Source organism: Pleurodeles waltl, chromosome 4_1 (genome assembly GCF_031143425.1).
Source record: "Pleurodeles waltl isolate 20211129_DDA chromosome 4_1, aPleWal1.hap1.20221129, whole genome shotgun sequence".
Taxonomy (NCBI): domain Eukaryota; kingdom Metazoa; phylum Chordata; class Amphibia; order Caudata; family Salamandridae; genus Pleurodeles; species Pleurodeles waltl.
The window spans coordinates 699,184,452-699,207,779 of record NC_090442.1 but is presented as its reverse complement, the minus strand read 5'-3'; the positions used below and the strand labels follow the sequence as shown (position 1 = coordinate 699,207,779).

General features: G+C 43.5%; 1 protein-coding gene across 3 annotated transcripts in view; it reads left to right on the top strand.

Moving 5' to 3' along the window:
- Nucleotides 1–23,328, top strand: part of TAF3 (TATA-box binding protein associated factor 3) — a 473,792-nt gene that overhangs the window by 425,344 nt on the left and 25,120 nt on the right. The gene's annotated exons all lie outside the window — the stretch shown is intronic.

The window sequence follows — 23,328 nt, the reverse complement described above, 5'->3', positions numbered from 1 at the left end:
ATAATTTTGTTTTGATCTAAATCAGTAATATGTTTTATCTTGTTAGTCCTCTACCCAGTAATTGTGGATCGCCCTCCCCTTTAACCACACACTGTCTCCTTCTCCACAGTGCTAAAGGAAACATTTATAGACACATCCCTGCCTTACAACTACAAACTCATTCCTCTTCTGGGTAGTCTCCTCCTCTTCACGGTGACCTGGAACAGCCCTTGCTGCCGGTTTTCGGAAACGTTTTTTCCTCTCTTCTGCAATCCATATCTGGTACACGTACTGGTACAGCTTTATACAGTGCTCAAAGTTAGGTCCGTGCTCCATAAACACCCCGATATAGTAAGAAAATAGTACAGTTCTAAACAATACAATAAATCCTTATTTAAGTGTGACTTGTAGTGGTATTTCCTAGATTCGTAGTCTTGAAAGAAAAAAAAAAAAAAAAAGAAACATTTTTTAGAAGAAAATACCCTATGGGCTTTTCCCTAACCGTAATAGAGGCACTTTTAGCGACGTGCTCAGTCTTTTATGAAAATATAGCTTTCTGCTGTAAGCTTCAGCGGCGAAGTTATCAACAAGAAGTAGGGTTATTGAGGTTTCTAGCTGTAATCAACGCAGGTTCTTTGAAAGATCAACAAAATAGCTTCTACTTTTCCAAATTAAACAGTTGGAATGGATATATGAGGAAAACGAATATATATTTAGGTGGGGGTTTAAAGCTTAAATGGCTAATGACCTAGCTGCTTGTTGTAAATCACTCTTCATAGTTCTCTTTTGGAGCGTCCCTGTCTTTGCATTAAGATGACACCTCCAGATTTCCCATCTGTGGAGCATTCGCTCCAGAACCAGTTGTGGTGAAAACACCTTCCCTGTCTCAACTCTGAAGACTACAATGGCCTTGCCTCCAGAACATTCTGAAACCAAGATGCTAGCACCTTTATTGCTACTAGCACAATTTACCTGTTTTGGCACTGGCTGGTAGCAGCTATGTGTAAAACAAAAACACTGAACACAAAATTAGTAGGAGTTTGGCTCGCAGCAGTTTTAAGACTCAGTTAACTACCAGCTTCAGGTCTTCCAGAGGACTTTCAGATTAAACCACTGGATTTGCTATTTAGTGAAATGCCTTTCCTGACGTTTCTGCTCACTATGCCACTATATCAGGGGTCTCCAAACTTCTTAATGCCGCGCCCCCCCCCCCCCAGTTGAAAAATAAAAATCATTGCCCCCCCCCCCTCAGATTTATTCACAATTATTTTATAAACATGGCAATGTTTAAATATGTCTAAACCTATTTCAACATTGCAGTTAAGTACTGTTACCTTTTTAAAACTACAATAACATGCTTCTGCTTAAAACAAAGGCCTGTTATCTGTATAATATTTATTTTGGCCAGAGTCTGGGGCCCCCCCCCTGAGATCACCTGAGGCCCCCCTAGGGTGGCCCGCCCCCCAGTTTGAAGACCTCTGCACTATATGATCCATATATTCATATACATAGCTTTTACAACACAAGACGAAAATAACATTTGATGCTACGGCAGTATAAGTGAGTACTGTTAAGCATGGAGTGCTAAATGTGTTATTAATAGTATTTTGTAATCTTAAAAAGTAGAAATAATGAGAATTCTCAACATGCAAAGTTTGACCAACTGCTGAAAAAAACACATTTCCATTTGAAGCATCCACAATAAATGAGTTTTGTGTTTAGAAAATTACATAACAGCTCCAAAGTTGTTGATAAAATACTGTATTGCACATATGCCTTGGATGTACTGCTTAGAAGACCTGTGAACCTTTTTTCCGACCTCTAAAGGCTTGAATTATTATGTTTCCATCTGTGGGAAAGCCTGCAGTTGTTTGTGGACTGCTGGAGGTTAGGCTTCATTCTTGAGTCTTTTGGTGAGCCAGGAGGGCTTCCAGTTGATTGATATTTGGATTTGCATTAAATGAATCACCAAGGACATCTTTATGAGGGCACGTTAAGTAGAGATGGATTCAAGCTCCTTTCGATCTCATGAAAATTTGTTTTGTCAATGATTAAGTGAACCGACTCCTCCCTTTGTCTCTTACCATTTTCTAAAGTGTTGATCCCAGACATTTTTTTCTGTAAGAATTTTCTTCCATTTAAATACTCCGAGTTCTGCTTTCCACAGCTCCTCCATTTAGACAGACTTCGGCTACTTAATTTTTCATCTAGAAGAGATCAGGAAATCCCAAAAGTTCTCATAACCTGCCATGCTCTTAAAACTGCTGGCTGTTACTGCTGTTCACCTCCCCAGCTGCAAGCAGCAACTCAAGGTTGCGACACTTGTTCCAGAGGCAGCTAGCATCTGTCATGATTGCTATTAGCTCTGTGGGTGGTTTATCCCCTTATTTGATATATTTTTTCTGCATGAAGCTACACACATGCTATGTTGACTAAAACCTGAAGCTCTGAATTCTTGGATTTTAGCAGCAGCCAACTGAACAGATATCTTAAAAGAGGTATTGGGTGCATTAACCACCAAAGTTGATGTGACTGGTGTACTAGCAACTCACAGGATGGGCCTTTAAACTTCTACAGAAGAGTCATTTAGGCAGTGTTGAAGCTTGATTGTCTCCTCCATAGAGAGGGACACCTCTAAGCCTGTGTCAAAGAGGGTACTGATTACTAATTTCGGACTGTACCTGGGAAGGGTGTCTTTATCTTTAGTTTCGTCAGTCAGTCATATCTCCAGAGCCTGGTACATATTATCTGTTCAGGGACTGGCTCTGCCCTGTTGACAGTTGTGCCTTGAGATTGGCTAGGTCATCAGAAACTAATATTTCCTTTAATACGTAAATTGCCCACCGAGTGAGTCAACGTCTTCATAAATACCATATGGCAGAGAGTTTGAAAGGGAAGGGACTGAAACAGATGGTACTACTGTCCTCCCGAAACTAGCCACAGGAAAAGCTGTTGTGACTTATTTGGGACAGAGTGGATGTCAGAGGTATGTAGCAACCAAAAGGCCCCTGGGGTATCTTGCAACATGGTCCTCAAAAAGCAGTATTGGAAGATGTCCATGTCCGTCAAGCAGTGATATATGCTTTTGTGCATATTTTTATAATTTGTCAGTTGTGACTTCTCCTTCCTCTATCTGTGAGCCCTAATTCTAAAGTCTATATGATAAACCATGTTAACCACATCCGTACACACTGATCTTTAACCATTGCGTTACAAAACTGTTTGAAGGCTTTCAGCGTCCACCCATCGTTTTGTTACTGTCTGCTAACAACCTGACATCAGCAAGGTTGTGTGTCCTGGTTAGCTTCCATCTTTCTGTAAAGGAGTCTCCCAGATTCCTTTCCTGTGTCTTGAAAAGGAGTGAGAAAGCTGCTTGGGAAGAATGAATCATTACAAACAACATTCCTTTATTGTGAAAGGACAGTGTAACCTCTTGGTTGTCCATCCAGTGAAGGACCACAAACCATGAATTCTATATAGGACAATTCTGCAGTTTTTTCTGTGCCACATTATTTTTTAGGGCCCAGAGCCACAGTTTGACAAACATACACAGATGATGATGCCTTTGAAATCATGAATCATTGGACAATAAAAATTAATTTTGAAGATAACGGGGCCAGTTGCTCAATAACATTCCGTAAGTCGGTACATGTTACATCTTTCTAGAGGGTACTATAAAGTATTTGGAAGTATTTGTCAATTTGGCCTCTAGGTTGCTTAAAATCACTGAACACAGTCATATTCATTGTAACATAGGATTGGTTCATTGTCCACCTATCTCATTATTTACTATGGACACATACTAGGGAGCTACAAATGTCTGTCTCTTGAAGTTAGACGCCTTCCACCTGATAACTGTTGTAGGAAGGTCTCCTTCACAATCAGTCAGTAGGCTGTGCTTAAGAAACTGGTAGTTGCTCTTTAACGTCTTTTCTACGGGGGGGTCCTCGGAACAACAGTGAATACAGAGCAGTGATGTATTCAAGTGAGGTACAAAGTCAATGCTAGTTTACCGCTAGTTGTTTTGTTGAATACTTCTGACTCCAAATTTCCCACCTTAGAATAACCGTCAGACTTGTTCTGTAAACTTTTTCCTTCATGCTGCTGTGGTCTGCTGGGTGGCGCTGCATGGCTTTGTGCTGGCTCGGTGCCACCCTGGAAGTGACAGATTGGTGCTGCATAAAGGTGTCACCCCTGTGCCTTTCCTTTTTTTTGTGCTAATCAGGAGCTCCGCTCTTAAATTAGCTATTTAACTCCTAAAAACGAGATCCGGTGTGGTAAGGAACAATGACAAGTCCTAAAACTGCAGACTCCGCAGGGGCGGCTCCTCCGCTAAGGCAAAGCAGTGTTGCCCCACTGATTTTTCCTTCTAGGGCGGAGCTGGAGTGAGGGGACTGAGGAGGGCATGTGCACACAAAGTGTGCATGTCTTTTCGGCCAGCCTTGTGCGGCTGGCCAAAAGGACATGCACACTTTGCATGTTCTCAACCCAGGTGTGTATCACAGCCAGGTAGAGAACATGCACAAGCTCCCATTACCAGTCTGAGCGGTGAAGCAGGACGCTCAGTCCAATCACGATGCTGCTGTCAGCAATGTTGTGATTGGCTGGGAGCCTGTGCAGCCGCGAAGAGGACAGAGGAGAGATGAACCCATCTCCCCTCAAATGTAAGTGTTTTTTTTCTCTTTTTATTTACATTTACTTTTTTTTTTAATCCCGCCCTCCCTCTCCCACCACGCCACCCTTAGCGCCATGTCCCACCCTGCCACCCATGTTAAGTGACACCCGCCACAGAGGCTCTGAATGCATAATAAGATTTTACTGTTCCACTTATGGCAGCATTGCTTCTCCCAACGGCCTGTGCTGGATTCTTCAAGGTGTGCGCAGTACACGTGGGTCTGGTTAGAGTCGACGTGCGTTTGGCCTTCTTTACTCTCTGACGGTGCCTGTACAGTGGTGTGCCTGTCTGCCGATTGTGCTAGAAAGATGTATGTGGCGGCAGCTGATAGATCTTAAATTTGTATACATGAGAGAAATAGCAGTGATGTAGCCTTAGAAACAATAGAGGTTATGTGGCAACCTCGCAAACCCTATATGTATGGTTGTACTATAGAACACGAAGCACGAATTAAAATCATACCTCCAGCTCTCCCAGAGCAAACTAATCCGTTAAGGCAGCAGCTTTGTCCATAGATGTGACTAATGCCTACACATTTTCTCAAACATCTATAAGGAGATAACCTCACCAAATGAACCGGGGCATAATGGAGTCCGATTGCATTGGGAGACTGACCTGGGTCATTTAAGTATCCACAAACAAGTGGACTTACTGTTGTACACAAATTAGATAGCTCTTTTTACATGTCAGACAGGCTTATCCATTTTAAATGTGTCCAGAGATGCTATTACACACCTGCTACACTCTAGTCCTATAGTTTGAACCTGCAGTCTATATCTACCGGATGTCACAAAGTGGTTTCAACCTGGTTTGGTGGTGCCCCAGGGTATGAATGTGATGTGAAGAACTATTTAGTGCCATTTATGCCTGGACCTAATTTTAATTACACCAGAGTGATCTGAGTAATTTTGGTAATTCTGAATTACTCTTTGACTTGAAATTACCAATGATAATGTGATTACACCCGCTGCCGTATTTAAGAGTAATTTTGAGGGGGGAAAAAATCCTACTGCAAGAGAGCACCTAGTAAATGCGGGTGTCTGCTCTGCGCTATTTTCTTGGTGCAAAATGCATCCTCGCATTCATTTTGGGTGGAAGGGTGGATTTTGCACTAAGAAACTAGTGCTAAATATTCGGAGTAAATTGGGGTAAAATCCTATCAGAGTGCACTTTTAGCGTGCGCGTGCGGCTGCTCCCACTGGTATTCATATTCTATTGCAGTTAATGCTGTTTCTTAGCATGAAATGCACACTCGTGTCCAATGGCTTTTTTCTGCTAAGAAAATAGTGCTAAACGCAGAATGACTTTTATCCCGTAATTCTGTGTAATCGTGCAGACATTTTAGGTAATTCCGCATAATTAAGAAACACCGAATTACGTGAGTTATGCCCAACACTAGAGACATTGAGAAAATTATAAACACAGAAAATCTCTGACTACTGTTGTCTGCTACCGGGATCCAACAGCTCTTTGCAAAATGAACATTTACATTTTTGTCGCTAGAGGAAGGAGAACTAGAAGTTGTTTAGTGCCATCTAAAATAAGGTTTAATTTCAACGTGTTATAGCATTTTTGATCTGCATTCTTGTCTTTTAATTTAATATTACGTTTTCTCTGTTAGATGTGCATTAGCGATTTGGGTATCTGGAATTACATGTAATAGCATAGCTTGTTTGTTTAATGAAATGACCAATACAAACTGTTTTTGCATGAAATGCTATTTAAAACGCTATTTACTTAAGAGATTCCCTGTTTAAAATATCCCCTACAATGCAAAGAAAGGTCAATAGAGCCATCACAGCAATTAATAGAGTTAAAAACAGGCATTTGATTGGGGCCATTTTTAGCATAAACGTGAAATGATTTTTACTTCTGGATTATGCTTGGTTTGTGAGATCAATAGATTTAACTGAATTGTGAGCGCATATGTGTTTGCTCTACCTTTCTGTTTTTCGTGTCCTTTTCTGTAACTAGTAGAAATGTCATAAAATCAGTGGAAAGTTAATGAGTAACTATGTTTTATATACTTGATGTTATCAGTTACTTTCATCGAAAACTTTAGCTAATAAGTAATATCGAGGTCGAATGGCACACAGTAAGTCTTTAAGACTTTATAATTTCTGTTGGAGTGAGGTGTGCTAGATGTGAATGCTTGTTCATGATGCATGCATGATCTACAATTTAACTTCATTTAATAGCATATGCATATAAAGCACTTTTCCTTATTAAACCTGCCGACCTTCATCTCTGCATCACAGCAAAAGCCCCATATCTCTGCGATTACTTCAGTGTTTTACCCAAAACCACTATTCTTTTAGATGGAGAGGCACAAGTATTCTACCAAAAGAGTAATAAACATAGGTTTGTCAGAAACAAATTGGTAACAGATTTTCGAAGTCTTGCTAGGAATTTTCATATGCAGTCACTTGTTTATGCTTACGGTGCCATGAATACAGTGGACATCATAGAAAGGGTTCTTGCACATGTAAGATAAGTAATATAACACATACAAAAAAATTAAATCTGGAAGATTATGTTTATACACAGAAGTAACTGAAGTACCGTGAGACATTTCAGGGCAGCAGTAGAGTAAATGATTGATATGTGATTTAAATTCCCATTTTTATTGTTCATGGATGCTTACTGTTTGTAATAGCAGTTACATTTATAGGAGGGTATGTGTTAGGAATTGAGTTTCTGGTTGGCAGAGGTATGCACCCTGTCCAAGCAGGAACTGCAGTCCCAAACATGGTAAGTCAATAAATTAGCCTGTGCTCACCCTCTTGTAGCTTGGCAGAGAGCAGGCAGGCTTAACTTACAAGACAAAGTGTAAAGTATTTGTGCAACACTTCAAACAGTGAAAATATCACACAAAAAGACACCACAGCCGGTTGGAAAAATAGAGCTTAGTTATATGAGTAAAACAATAAAAATCCAATAAGTACAAGTCATGATATGAATTTTTAACAAATAAAATGCTTATAGTGCTTAAAAGCATAAATCCCCAGCAGGGGTCATGTGGTCACGCTAGATCATGTGAAATCCAAAAGTTCAGGTCGACAGTCCCAGACAAGTCCAGCTGAAGGTTTACCTTCTCAAAAGTAGATCCAAGACTCCTGTTCGTGGGGAAGAAGTTTGCCAGGAGCAAGGAGAGTGTTGCTTGCTGTGATCCGCCGGTGTGAAGAGTTGGCTGGGTATCACAGACTGGAGCCTCGTGGTCACGAGCGGAGATGTTTGCTGTGTGAAGAGACAAACTTGGGGCGGCTTGCGCTGATTCTTCGGGTGGTGGCGCAACACCAGTTGGAGCGAGCCTGTTCGCAGCCACGAAGAGTCCAGAAGGTTGATTTCAGGAGCCACAAAACCACTTTCAAAGTCTCGGAGGGATGCCTCTTGGGGGTAAGGAGCTGTTGAAGACGAGTTCAGGAGCTGTAGCAGATGTGGTGGAAGTCTTTTGTGTCCCTGAGACTTCAGAAGAACAGGAGGCAAGCCCTTGGAGGCACTCTGGTTCCAGGTTAGAGAAATTCAGGTGCAGTCCTTCTCATTGTCAGGCAAGGAGGGGCAGCAGGTCAGCACTGCAGAGCAGGAGTCCAGCAGAGTGGCAGTCCTTTCAGCAGTACAGCAGCCCTTCTTCCTGGCAGAGCATCCACAGGTCCAGAAGTGTACTGAGTTGGAGGTGTCTGATGTCCAGTACTTGTACCCAGTGGTGTATTTGAAGTGGGAGAGATTTCAAAGAGGCCTTTGATGTCCACAGAGTCCTTGCTCTTCCTGCCCTGGATCCAGATTCACTATAGGGGATTATGTAGCCTATAATGTGGTGTGTTATCAGGGCACAGCCCATTCAGGTGTAAGTGCCAGTTCCTCCCTCCCATCCTGCCCAGGATGGTCCATCAGACTGTGGATGACCCATCAGTCATGTCTAAGTTCTATTTGCATGTGTCTGTCTGCAGGGAATGCCCAAGAGCCCAGCTGAAATCCACTGAGACATGTATTCGGAGACAGGCCGAAATCACCAGATGGTTAAAGTAAAAAAAAATAAAAAATGTTAACTTTCTAAAAGTAGCATTTTCTGAATTACAATTGAAAATCCAAATTCACCATAAGTTGTGATCTTAAATTGTGATTCAAGAGACACCAAACCTGGGAGTCCCATCTCTTCTCAATTGGAAATTGTACATATAAAATGTGATAAGACAATCCCAATGTTATCCTATAAGAGAGATGCACCTTGTAGTCGTGAAAAATGAATGTAAGAAATTTTTACTACTAGGACATGTAAAAATAAAAAGTACGTCCTACTTTTTAAATATATTGCACCCTGCCCTTAGCCTGTCTAGGGCCGACTTTAAGGATGACTTAAATGTATTAAAAGGGAAGGTTTGGGCTTGGCAAGAGGTTTAACCTGCTAGGTCAACATGGAGATTTAAAACTGCATACACAGGCTCTTCAATGGCATGATTGAGACATGTTTGAAGGGCTACTGAAGTGGGTGGCATAATCAGTGCTTCAGACCCATTAGTAGCATTTAATTTACAGGCCCTGGGCACAGGCAGTGCTCTTTACTAGGGATTTATAAGTAGATTAAATATGCTTATTTTGGATAAGCCAGTCTTATTACGTTTTCAGCAGAGGACACATGCACTTTAGCCCTGATTTGCAGTGGTAAAGTGCCCAGAGTCCTAAAGCCATCAAAAACGAATTCAGCAAAAAGAGAAGTATGAAGGCAAAAAGTTTGGGGATGATCCTACAGAAAGGGCCAGGTCCAACAGTATGTTGCTTACTGAAGCAATCATGCCATAGTTTAAAAATGCTGTGAACAGATGGAATGTCCCCGCGTAACGGCAACGGAGTACCCTCTCAGACAAACTGAAAGCCCACTTGCCTCATTTAATCAATCAATCAGAGTATTTGTAGAGTGCGCTACTTACCCGTGAGGGTCTCAAGGTGCTGATGGGGGTGGGGTGGGGTGGGGGGGCTGCTACTGCGCGAACAGCCATTTAGAGTCTAATGGACATTCAGTCTGCCAACAGTGGAGGCTACTCTATCTCCACTGCCAACGTACACCTCCAACAGAGCAATGGCTGTTGGAGGTTTTGCCATTTCCCTCCCTATTTAGAGTAAACAGACAAATGACAAAGTTTCATTGTCCATCACCACCAGGTACAATCTGGCAGCAAGGGGCAGTGAAAACTACAAAATTACCCCAAGCCATGGGAGAAAAGTTAATTGGCACTAGAGGATGATTACTTTATTTTCAAAAACAAAATCCTGCTTTGGGATTTTGTTTTTGGAAATAAAAAAAAAGTTAAAAGTTTGACATACGCCTCCATCATCTTTCAATGTATTTACAGGAACTGCTATGACAGCGGTTCCTGGAAATGCAAGATATGTCCGCTGGGCCGGCGGAGATCTCTAAATTTTGCGGGCTGAGTAACCCTCGCCATGTCGGGAGTGAAGTACTCCACCATGGTGATGAGTTTAAGATGAGGGTACATAATCTGTCTCCCAACCTGTAAATCAGGAACTAAGTCAGAAGGTAAAACTTCTCACTTGGTCGAACCTGGTTCCGGTAGCCAACCCGTGCTCCATTGCGTTGACCTAGACTTGTCCCTTGGTACTTTGTACCGCAGCCAGTTGACTGTGGTTGTCTCTTAACACTTTTCGGTGAAATTTGTATTTTAAAATTAAAAAATTATCTCTAGTTCCTCTTATTGGATTTTTGTTGTTTTGTTATTTTATTTAGTAAAATATACTTTGTTTTTCTAAATTGGTTTGGGATTTTGTTTTTGTTGCCTTTTGAATTTATTGCTGTTTTGGTACTGCATAAAAGCTTTACACAGTGCCTTTCAGATAGTCTGTCTCCTCTGTGTCATAGCTACTAGGGGGTGCTGCTCAGGTTATTTTACAGACTTTAGTGACGCACCCCAACAAGGACTGTGAATATTACTCAAGGTGGGTAGTTACACCCACCCCCGCCCTGCACCCCACCTCACACACGAATGATCTAATTCTGTGCATTGGTTTCTGCTTACATTAAGCATCTATGGTTCTCTGTGAAAGAAATTCATTTACAGTGCTCCACGTGACCCATGTCTGTGGGCATATCACTGCAGTACCTAATGAATCTTTTTTTTATGCCTCAGCTTCCATAAATGCTATCGTCTTGCCCCTCAGACACAAAGTCTCAGACTTGGAGAAAAATTGTTTGCACGATTTGTGCCTAAGCACTAGAGCAGCCTGCTGCTTGGTCTCGGTAAAAACTTTCAAACCGTGTTTTTTTAGTATATTGCAATTTATTTTTCAAAAACAGTACTTACCACATATCTTCATTTTATTTATTCTATTCTATACTAATGTAACAGAAAATGACATGCACATCACATGACAAAATATTGGAACGCTGCAAAGCCAGAACCTTCCAGCTATAAATTCGTAATATATATTTTTCTCACTGCATCCTTTCTCAAAGTGAGTGTGCTCCTCCCACCCAAAAAAATTAAAACAGTGCATAGACAATAAAATTAGATTACATATCTTCGGGTACACTTACTTTGAAATAAAGAGCAAAAATCCACAATTTCAATTTGTCAGGGGATGCAATTATATGAACATCTTTAACAGAACCGGATATATCCAACATGAATCTACAATGTTATTCATATAGCCAGTAATTATTCTGATATTAAGTGTAGTCTGATACACATAATTCCAAGTCAGCAGCAGAAATAATAGTTCTTGACCAGAAGTGAAAAACCACGATGCACTATGAAAATGAATACGTAAAAAATGGCCATATCACTCACATCCTAAATCTTTGTGTGTCATGTGGTGTTCAAGAGTTCAAGTGAAAATTGAACACTAATGACTGAGACTGGGTACAAGCCTAGGGTGCAATCCAAAATGTGGGATAAGTCCCCCCAAGGATGGCAGGAAGCACTACCATGATACTGCTGCCCGATTGGGCTAGATTAACAAAGTGCAAGCGCATTCTGAAAAATGTTACTTGTAGTCCCAGTTGGCGAAGGACAGAGAGGTGCGAACCCATTAAATGTCCAAGGGTCAGCTCCCAAACAAAAACTGTTCCACCCATTATCGACAGAACAGGAGTGATAGTGTGGGGGGCAGTCTCATAAAAATGTTAGACAATGTAAACACATAGAATTATATGGCCCATTTTGTTCCTAGGACCCTGCCAAATAATTACATCATCACAGGTGTAAATGCCCTAGGCACTGCTTCTGGACCGTATTCCATAGAAATAAATTATAGGCAACAATCTAATTCCAGCACAAAAGCAAGGCAAAGTGCCACCCAGTATCAGTCCTTTTAAACCAGAAGCAAACGGTCCAAAAATATTAATTCTTTATGCACCTCTAATTCCTCGTTCTTGGGGAACCCCATAGGATATTTGATTTTAAGTTCCAGAATGTATTTTGACTCCAGAAAAATGTAAGTTCAGATGTATCCCTTAGAGCGGTCGTTGCCAACCTGTGGTCCAGAGCCTCTTCGGGAAGGGGGTGGTCTGGGACTGCTTAGAAAAATAAATAATATTAACATTAATAAAGTGTATTCAAATAAAGTGGCTAAATGTCTAATTGAATCTACTGTAAATTTCTAGGAATGTGAGATTGGAGGATTTGAGATTGGAGGCTAAAAATTAAATTAGTATCCTCAGATTGATTTGTGGAAGCAATGCAGATGCATCAAACAGAATATTACATGGTGGATGTGTGGCTTTCGTTGAATTTAGAAAAGCTTCAACCTTCCTATTAAAAGTTTTTTTTGTTTTATAATTGTTTGCAATTTAAAAAAAATGTTTTATCATTTTATGTGTATTGTTTTGCAGTTCAGATCATTGACAATGTTTAGGCTGCGGTCCCCGCAATCCAGCAATGGCTCTGTGTGGGGGTCCCCGAAATCCATTAATTATTCTGTGGAGGTCCCCAGGTTCCAGTAATGATAAAGTGGGAGTCCGCAGAAGTCAAAAGGTTATGAACCACTGCCTTAGACATATTTCTTTGATGAAATACAGTACGTCCCACATACTTCAAATTACAGGGACACACCAAGAAATATTTTCAGTAGTCAGGGGTACATGCCACAAATATATAGTTCTGATGGATACAACTACCTGTGGATTCCTCACCTTATGAATTCGTCCTTGCGCCAGCATCCGACGGAAAGTCTTCTTCCTAGCTGTCCACGTCGATGAGGACGTCATAATGGCACGGCTCCACGTGACTCCGTCTGACATCAACGTACCAATAAGAGGTCGGCGTACTGACGTCAGTTTTCCTCGACGCCAGTGGCTTTTCTTCTTGGCTCGTTGATTACTGTTGGTTTTTTGGTGGTTACAATGTCGCCTCCAAAGAAGTCCGGTTTCAAGCCATGTAGAGAATGTGGGGGTCGGATGTCAGTGACCGACCCACATTCGGATTGTATTTGGTGCCTTAGTTCTGAGCATGATGTTGAAGGATGCTCATCGTGCCAGAGTATGAACCCTAAGGCTCTAAAAGAGCGTGAGGCGAAGCTTTTTCTGGCGAAAGCAAAGGAGGGCCAAAAGAGGGATTCCTCCCATGCTTCACCAAAAAAGCATAAGAAGTGGCGTCATCATGACTCACGGCGCCGGATTACTCTCTGCGCCGAGCGGAGCCGATCGAGGTCGAGGTATCGGTCTTCTCGACGCCAGAAGACATGGGAGATGAGCCCTACTGTGACGCCGCAGCCCAGTAGTCCGGAGTTGTCGCCGGCGCCGTCTGTCTTTGAGGTTGCTCATCATAGCCCTCAATTGTCGCTGGCGTCGAGGGAGCCTGATGTACAGCAGTCCTCTACTCAGCAATATCCTGCTTTCCCGGCTCCAGGGGCGGATCCGGCTGCATTTTTTAATGCAATGTATGCCGTTTTTCAGTCTATGGCCCCTGCTGGCCCCACGGGGCCATTGGCATTTGATTTGGGCTCTCCGGCGCCGTATAAGGTGGCTCCATTCATGCCCTTTTGTTCAGCGGAGAGTGTCGGATCGGCGCCGAGGGTATCTCCTTGTGGGAGTTCACCACCTGTGACGGTGGCTCCACCATCGCGTCAGCCGACGCCATCGCCGGGCCATTCGACGTCGATGATGTCTCCTTCCAGACCGGCTCCATCGCCTTCCTGCCAACCAACTCTGCGGAGGTCATCGTTGGACTCCGCGCCGGGTGAGGCTAGGAGTCACCCATCTCTTCCTGGGCCTTTCCAAAGTTCAAAGTCTTCGGCATCGATTAATTCATTATCGACGCCGGCTTTGGAGACACATCTTCGGTCTCATAGGAAGGCTTTAAGACTTTTGGAGGAGGAAGAATACAGACAGCTGGAGGAAGGTGAGATTGAGCCTTCGGATGTATTTCAAGGTCTGGCCACTGCAAGTGGGCTGGATACTTCCCCGGAGTGGGACATTCCGTCTCCGGGGGAGTTTACAGAAGAGGCCGCATCCTTCCATACGGTGGTAAGGAAGGCAGCAGAGTTTCTGGACTTGCCTTTGTCTGTGGCAGAGGTGAAAACTAACCTGCTCACAGAGGTGTTGCATCCTTCTGCGTCCAGTGCTGATCCTTTGCTGCCTTTTAATGAGGCTTTAACTGAGCCTATATTGGACTTGTGGAGGAAACCAGTTAAGACTCCTGCAGTGAACAGGGCAGTGGCGAGGAGACATAGGGGCGCACCAGGCGATCCGGTTTTCCTGTCACGACATCCGACTCCTGAAAGTTTAGTAGTTCAGGCGTCTTGCTCCGCGAAGTCTGCTCCTGGAACATTCCCTGGAGTCCCAACTGATAGGGAGTCCAAGAGGATGGAGCAGTCTTCGAAGAAGATCTTTTCATCCTGTAGTATGGCGCTCAAGGCTACTAATTCTACCTGTGTGCTGGGCAGGTATGTCCACGCCCTTATGGACTCCGCTAAAGAGATGGCCAAGGATCTGCCACAGGAGGTGCAAAGGTCCTTTGGGTCTCTTTTTACGGATGCGCAGGCGGCTGCACAACAAATTATACAGTCTGTCCTGGACGCGTCTGATTCGGTAGCCAGGGCCATGGGAACATCTGTGGCTACTAGGAGGCATGCCTGGTTAAGGTCGTCAGGATTTTCATCGGACGTTCAATCCACCTTATTGGATCTACCATTTGATGGGGAAAAGCTGTTTGGAGACAAGGCGGATTCTGCCCTTGAACGGTTTAAGGACAGTCGGGCAACAGCTAAGTCTTTGGGCTTACAGACTTCTGCTGCAGCATCTTATAGACCTTTTTGCAGGTTTAGGGAGTTTACATGTGGCTCTGCCTTTCGGAGGTCCCAATACTTGGCCCAGCAACCTGCCAATCCGCCCTATCGTGCCTTTAGAGGGCGGGGTAGGGGTAGAGCTAGAGGGCCAGCCCAGCAGCCTTCATCTTCATCCTCCTCCTACGGTGGGCAACAGCAGAAGCAGCCCTAGTTTTCCCCACTTTATCGTCCATAATTCTCCTGTAGGGGGAAGATTGAGTCTTTTTCCCCAAAAGTGGGAGTCGATTACAACGGACTCGTGGGTGTTAAGAATTGTGGAAAAAGGTTATGCTCTCCCCTTTCAGGAGTCCCCTTCTCCCTTTCCCCCCGTCCCTCATTTTGTTCAGAAGAACATCTTCTGTTGTTGCAACAGGAGGTTATGACCATGTTGTCAAAGGGCGCAATAGAGTTGGTGCCGTTGCAGGAAAGGGGTCAGGTGTGTTATTCAAGATATTTCCTGATTCCCAAAGCGGACGGTCGTCTAAGACCGATTCTAGACTTGAGGATTTTGAATTTGTTCCTCAAACAGGAGAAATTCAAAATGCTGACCCTAGCCCAGGTACTATTGGCGTTGAAGAAAGGAGACTGGATGGTGTCTGTCGACTTGCAGGATGCGTACTTTCATATTCCAATAATCAAGTCACACAGGAAGTATCTCCGGTTTGTGGTTGGAACGCAACACTACCAGTTTGCGGTCCTTCCGTTTGGACTTAGTTCATCACCTCGGGTTTTTACGAAGGTGATGGCGGTTGTTGCAGCACATCTCAGAAGGAGGGAAGTAGCGGTTGTTCCCTACCTGGACGATTGGTTGATCAAAGCCAAGACTCCAGAGCTTGTGTTGTCTCATCTGCGAATGACAACCCAGTTGTTGTTCGATCTGGGTTTTTCAGTAAATGTACCCAAATCTCACCTGGAGCCCTCTCAACGCCTCCTGTTCATAGGGGCAGTACTGGACACAACATTGTTTCGGGCCTACCCCCCGCCTCAGCGGGTTCGGGACATTCAGGCACTGATTCCAATGTTTCAAATTGGAGCGGCAGTTCCAGTCCTCAAGGTCTTACGCCTGTTAGGTCTGTTTGCTTCTTGCATTCTGTTGGTCACTCACGCTCGCTGGCATATGAGGGCTCTTCAGTGGTGCCTCCGCAGGCAGTGGTTCCAGCACAAAGGAGATCTCTGGGATTCAATAAAGATCTCCAGGGACGCTGTAGCGGATCTTCATTGGTGGACAGTGGACGGCAACCTTTCCCAATGAAACCCGTTTTCACTACCACCTACTGTGGCCACAGTAATATCGGATGCTTCCACTCTAGGGTGGGGAGCTCATCTGGGGGACCTGGAGATCAAGGGTCATTGGTCTCCAGCGGAACAGATGTTGCATATCAGTCTGTTGGAGTTGCGGGCGGTACGTTTGGGGCTCAAGGCCTTCCTCCCTTCGCAGTCAGTCAGTTCAGGTCCTGACAGACAACACTACCGCGATGTGGTATATAAACAAACAGGGAGGAGTAGGGTTGTACCTTCTCTGCAGAGAGGCTGTGCGACTCTGGTCCTGGGTTTAGGACCATCAGATTTGCTTAGTAGTGAATCATTTGGCCGGAGTACTGAATGTACGTGCGGACGGTCTCAGTCGTCTCTTCTCAGTAGATCACGAGCGCGTCTCCATGCAGACCTGGTCCTCTACATCTTCGGGATTTGGGTACGCCTCAGGTGGATCTATTTGCCACTCGGGAGAACGTGCACTGTCCGTTGTTCTGCAGCCTCCAGTATCCGTTGCAAGGAGCGTTGGGGGATGCGTTTCAGATGTCCTGGAGCGGCCAGTTGCTTTACTCGTTTCCCCCCCTTACCCTTGATTCCTCGGGTTCTGAGGAAGGTTCGTCAAGACCGGGCCCAGGTCATCTTGGTGGCACCGGATTGGCTGAGAAGGGTATGGTATACAGACCTGCTTCAACTCTCTCAGTGCCCTCCGCTGCGTCTCCCGCTCAGGGCAGACCTCCTCTCACAGTCGCAGGGGCAGGTTCTACACCTCCACCTCCAGAGCCTGCACCTTCATGCCTGGAGATTGAACGGGGCAACCTGAGTTCCTTTTCTCTCCCACCGGATGTAGTAGATGTTATTCTATCATCCATGCGACACTCCACTAAATCCATTTATGCCGGTAGGTGGGCAAAATTTGTGGTTTGGTGTGGAGAGAATCAAAAAGATCCCTTAAAGGCCCACCTTTAAGATGTTCTTTTGTTTGCTATTTATTTAGCAAAGAAAGGCTGTACGGTAGCTACGGTTAAAGGTTATTTGGCGGCTTTGTCGGCTTATCTTTGCCTTCCGGACCAGCCTTCTTTATTTAAATCTCTGATTGTAAATAGGTTCATTAAGGGTTTAGTTAATAAGTTTCCTCCCACGCCCTTTCACATGCCTCAGTGGGACCTGAATCTGGTACTGACATTTCTGATGGGTTTGCCTTTCGAGCCTATGCATTCATGCCCGTTGACATACTTAGTCCTAAAGACTGTTTTCTTGATTGAGATTACTTCTGCTAGGAGGGTTGGGGAACTTCAAGTCCTTTCTGTTAAACCTCCATTTACCATGTTTTTCCCTGATAAAGTGGTGTTGAAAACCAGGGCAGCTTTTCTGCCAAAAGTTGTCACTCCTTTTCATATGGGTCAGGCTATTACCCTTCCCTCTTTTTACCCTCCTCCCCACCCCTCTAAGGATGAAGAGAGGTTCCATCGGTTAGACCCTAAGAGGGCTCGGAGTTTCTACCTGGAGAGAACAAAAGACTTTTGTCTGGATGATCAGCTGTTCGTAGGGTATGTTGGACAGCGGAAGGGCAGAGCGGTTCAGAAACGAACAATCTCCTGGTGGGTCAACCTGTGTATAAAAGTTTGTTACTCTCTGGCGAAGAAAGTTCCTCCCTGAAGGTATCAGGGCCCATTCTATTAGGGCTAAGTCTGCTTCTTCGGCCCTAGCGAGAGGAGTTCCATTAGTGGACATTTGTAAAGCGGCAACTTGGGCGTCCCTCCATACCTTCGTAAAACATTATTGTTTGGACTCTGAAGTGAGGAGGGACGGTCATTTTGCTTGCTCGGTATTGCAAGATTTCTTGGTGTAATCAGGCGGGCACCAACCACCGAGTGCGGTACGGCTTATTCATAAGGTGAGGAATCCACAGGTAGTTGTATCCATCAGAAGAACAAGTTACTTACCTTCGGTAATGCTTTTTCTGGTGGATACACTAGCTACCTGTGGATTCATCACAGTCCCTCCCGCCTCCCCGTTGCCTGCCTGATTTCACAGTTATCTTGTAAATGGTTGGTTTTTGTTTATCTGGATATATATTATATATATATATATATTTATGTATTTATATATTTATGTAAATATATGCGTTTGAGGGAAATGTTCTTGTATATATGTATTTTTCTTTACGGTTTTTGATGGGTCGGTTCTCACCTGTTCGCCTCAAAGGCACGTAAAAAAGTGAGGTGAAACTGACGTCAGTATGCCGACAAGGACCTCTTATTGGCACGTTGACGTCAGACGGAGTCATGTGGAGCCGTGCCATTATGACGTCGACGTGGACAGCTAGGAAGAAGACTTTCCGTCGGATGCTGGCGCAAGGACGAATTCATAAGGTGAGGAATCCACAGGTAGCTAGTGTATCCACCAGAAAAAGCGTTACCGAAGGTAAGTAACTTGTTCTTTTCTTCCAGTTAGTAGCTAGATGATACTCCTTCACGTATCAGTAAATTTACATGCTTTGCATCTTCCACATTTATGAAAACCCTTAGTTGAGCCTAACTAGTTACTCCTGGAGTTAACATTTGTGAACTAGCTATTTATCAATGTATCCTCCAAGGATTTTTTCCTCTCCTGTATGTAATGGAAGTTTTGAGATTTGATTATCGGCTAATGTTATTTCAAGATATTCCGATGTTTGGACAAAATAGATCTGATATTACTGGGCTCCATGTTGTTAGTAGTAAACTAGTGCATTCCCCACCAGATATTCTAGTATTCGGGAATAAGAGTTGTTTATGATTAATCAGTTCGATTTTCAGGTTAGCTATTGTTAGTCGTATTAGGGTATCCCCACATTCTGAATCTGTTCTCATTGTGGAAATTGTCATTCACAAACTCAGCTTCCATATTATGCACATGCTTGGCTCTCAACATTTCACCATAAGGAATGCTATTGATAAGATGGTGATCTTGGAATGCTGGCTTTTGCAATTAAGAGCACTATTTGCTGCTGTCTCTTTTCTGTGTAGACTGGTGTACGCCAAGTTCCCCTCCACTCTGATCTTGAAGTCAAGAAACTCAGTCTCTTCCTTCTTCGTTTGGGAAGTAAATTGTAGAATATATTGATTGTCAGTATATTTTCTAGCCTTCTTCTTGGGACCCTTCTAGACAAGAAACAAATCATCAGTGTATCTTGTCGGGAATATCATATATTTTATATATTCAGAATTCAAGTCGCTCCAGACCACCTGTTCCTCTCACCAGCCTATCACGAGATTCACGCAGCTGGCGACGAAGCAGGTGCCCATTGCAGTCCCAGTCACCTGCCTGTAATAGACTCCATCAAACAAGTAAATATTCTCTTTCAGACAATACGTAATTCTGTTGTTGTCATAGATACTGATGGGTCTGGTTTTAAAAAAACTGCTCCCAGGCACTTGCTTACCCTCAAACCATGATCCGTATAAGTAGATAATGAATTGACATTCCTAGGTATCATGATAAATGTGTCCTCCCAGTTGAGGTCTTGTATTTTAGTATGGAAATCTGTACTGTCGTATGATGGTTGTGCGAGTACAAGTGGAAAAAGGAAATGATTGATATAAACTGCTGCATTCTCAAGTAGTCCCTCATTAGAGAAGACGATTGGTCTTCCCGGACGGTTCTCAGTATTTTTGTTGAACTTTAAGCGGTAGATGGAAACATGGTTTTTCACATTTATCGTTGCGTAGGAAACCATATTCTTCAAAACCGAAGAGACCCTGATCTCGCCATTGCACCAAAAAGCCATGCTATTTAATAATGGATGCCCTGTATTCACTACGAGTAATAATCTCATAGCATTCTGTGAGATTCATGTCTCTATGGGCATCCCTCTCATACATGGTAGCATCCATAATGACCACAATGCTGCCCTTGTCTGATGGTTTGATAACCATTGAGCTTTCCATCTCTGGCTGGCAAATTATTTTTCCAATTGTATCATGTTTCTCAGGACCATGGGTTCCTTGATCACTATTTAAATGAAGACATCTATATTGTCTTGTGGGGGTTCTCTGGATTATTTTCGGTTTAGACTTAAAGCCACCCCTCCCAGGTGCACTAATATCAATGCCCATTTTCAACAAATGTTCCCTCATAGCTGTTTCACTGTCCATATCTGAGACATTTTCATGTATCAGTGGTTCCAATGCCAATAGACAGTCAACATCCCCAACTGTCAATACATTATTTCCAGCATCAAGATTGGATTCCCATTGTTTTTAGAAGACGTTTTACATATCTTATTTAATTTTAATTTTCTAATAGAAAAAAGTCTATGTGGGTTTGAGCTTATTCACATTGTGTAGTAGGGCAGAAGGTCAATCCCAATTCCAAGAGTGATTTCACTGAATTTGTTGAAATATGTTTGGAAAGATTATTAAAGTATGCTTGGAAAGATTAATTTCTGTTAAGGCCCTGTTATCCATCATAGATTTTTCCTGGTGCATCACACTTTCTTCCCACGTGGCAATTTGTTCTGCTCCTCCCCTTCTTGTGCTTTTCCTTTATTTGCCCTTTTTCTTTTTCTATGGGCCTGCCCCTGCTTGGTCTGTCTGCTTGGCAGAGCAGGTGAAACTCATTTAAAAAAATAAATAGTCAGTGTAGGTGTGCGACTTGATGTGCTATGTAGCTCATCCTCATCCGTACTCATATCTGAACTCTATTTGCTCATTATTAATTCCTATTGGATTTGCATGTCCTATCTCATTTCTTTTCTGTGTAGCTCTTACTTTTTGGCGAATATCCAGATCCTGCCCACAGCATAGTCTTTTCTACCCCAATGAAATATCTGCTATTTCTTCAACTTTATTTCCTGATATTTCCAATGTTTCTGTCATTGTCCGTCATAAGTTTAAGTGTCCTGATCACTGTCCTTATCAAACTTCTGAATAATTTGACTGATCACATTGTGGATTTTAATCAAATCCAATTTAGCATACTTAATAAGAACTTTTGTCATTCCTTGACTTGATTTAGCTGTAAAATCTGCCCATTCCTCTCTAGGAGGCCCAGATGTGGAGATTCATATGTGGGGACAGTTAAAATCCTTAGCCTTGTGGTACTCAATTTACCTCCACATATTTGGATAGGGTGATAATTTCACACCATTTGCTAGTTTCCTTACGTATTAGTTTCTTGCGGCCATAAATCTTCTGTTTTAGTGTCCGATTTTTTCGTCATTGTGCATAACAAAGTTATTATGATCCTTGGTGTAATTAATTAATCTATAGAGAAAAGTCTGATGTATGCACGTACATGGTTCTCCACTGGTCAGAGAAGATGTGAGTGAAAGTGAGTTGTGATGAATTTGGAACAAAAAATTATTGTCCTTTAAGAAAGGTCAAGTATTTGAAAATTCTAATTGTCATCCTGTGGTACTACAGGCTAATCTAGGACACTTTCTTGACCTGAAAAACTTGGATTATATTTAATGCATTTTGGCATTGTTCATTTTTTTTTTTCCTGATGGATACTTCTAACCTCAGATTATGCACCTTATGAATACCCCAGATGCCAGACGAGAGCTGTAGTTTTTTTTTTTTCCTCACCAATGCACCCTTGTGTCTGCAGGTGGCATAGTTCAACTCCATGTATGGTCAGTCCTATATCAGAGGTGATGTTGGGAGCCTCAATATAACAGCCATGTCTTTGCATCAACATCAGTTTCCATCTTTGCCACAAACAGATGCCAGTGATGGACCCGCACCAGGGCTGTATCTAGTGTCTCTGCTCATCACATGACATGCATTTGTGCAAAAATTTGCTCAAATGAGCACAAAGGCCATCTGGAACTGCAAGGCCAAATACTACATTACCAAGCACTGCAGAAAAACTTGGACGTCTGATTGAAGTCAAGGATGCATTGTTGGTTCAGAAGCTGCTCCTGAGAGATATGTTCATTCCACTCCAAAGCGGCTATGGCCTTCCTGTTCTGGCCCACTGCTCCAGAGTGGCTTCCCAGAGGACCACTTGTCTGACTAGAAGTTCCCACTCTTTAGGAGAATGGAGCCATAGAGAGGGTACCAGCATCAGAGATCAGGACTACCTGCTACTCCCTCTACTTTGCTTCCAGAGAAGGACTGAGGATTTTGCAATATTCTAAACATCTGCCCCCTGAGCTGCTTCTGCAAGTTCAAAATGCACAGTTTGGTCAAATTCTATCTGCCCTGGCTCCAGAATGCTGTATGGTGGCGCTGGATTTGCAGGATGCCTATTTCCACATCCATGTCCTACTATCCCACAGGTGCTACCTGCAGTTTCTAGTAGGCCACAAGTATTTTTCCTATGCTCCTATATGGCTTCACTAGTGCCCCTCCAGTGTTTATGAAAGTGATGGTGGTGGTGCCCATCTGAGGAGGTTGGGAATACCAGGCTTCCCCCTACATCACATCAAGGACTAGTTGCTAAAGGTGGGCTTGCTACAGTCATGGACTACCGCCAGACGACATCCACCCTGTTGACAACCCCTAGATTTACCATCAACATGTCGAAGTCACATCTGACTCCTTCGGAGAGGCTCCCTTTCATTTGGACCTCAGCTTCACTGACGGCAGACCCCATTCCCTACCGAACCCTAAACCGTTGACTGAGACATGGCTGCTGGGTTGGGGAGGCCATCTGGGAGAGATGTGAGATCAGAGGACTTTAGGCTCTGCAGAAACCCACCTTCACATTAACTTGTTTGAGTTTCAGATGATTTGCTTGGCACTAAAAACCATCATTTCATCCATCAATTGGAAACCAGTGCAGGTTCTTAGACAGCTGCACTGCAATGTGGTAATGCAACAAACAGGGTGAGGAGGGGTTCTAGGTCTTATGAAAAGAACCCTCGACACTTTTAGAACTGTCCGAGTCATCAAGGCATCTCCCTTGTCATACAACACCTGGTAGGATCTTTAAATGCCAGGGCATATGAACTCAGGCCAGCATTGCCTAGCAGATCATGAATGGCAGCTACACTCAAAGGGGGCATAGGATATTCTCTGCCAATGGGGAGAACTTGGCTTGCTCGGTTCACCAGTGCTGAAAATGCGCAGTGTCCATACTTTTGCTTGTTGCAGTCCCAGGCCAATTCTCCCTAGCATGCAGTTAGATTGTAGCTTGGGACTCTGGTACACCTTCCT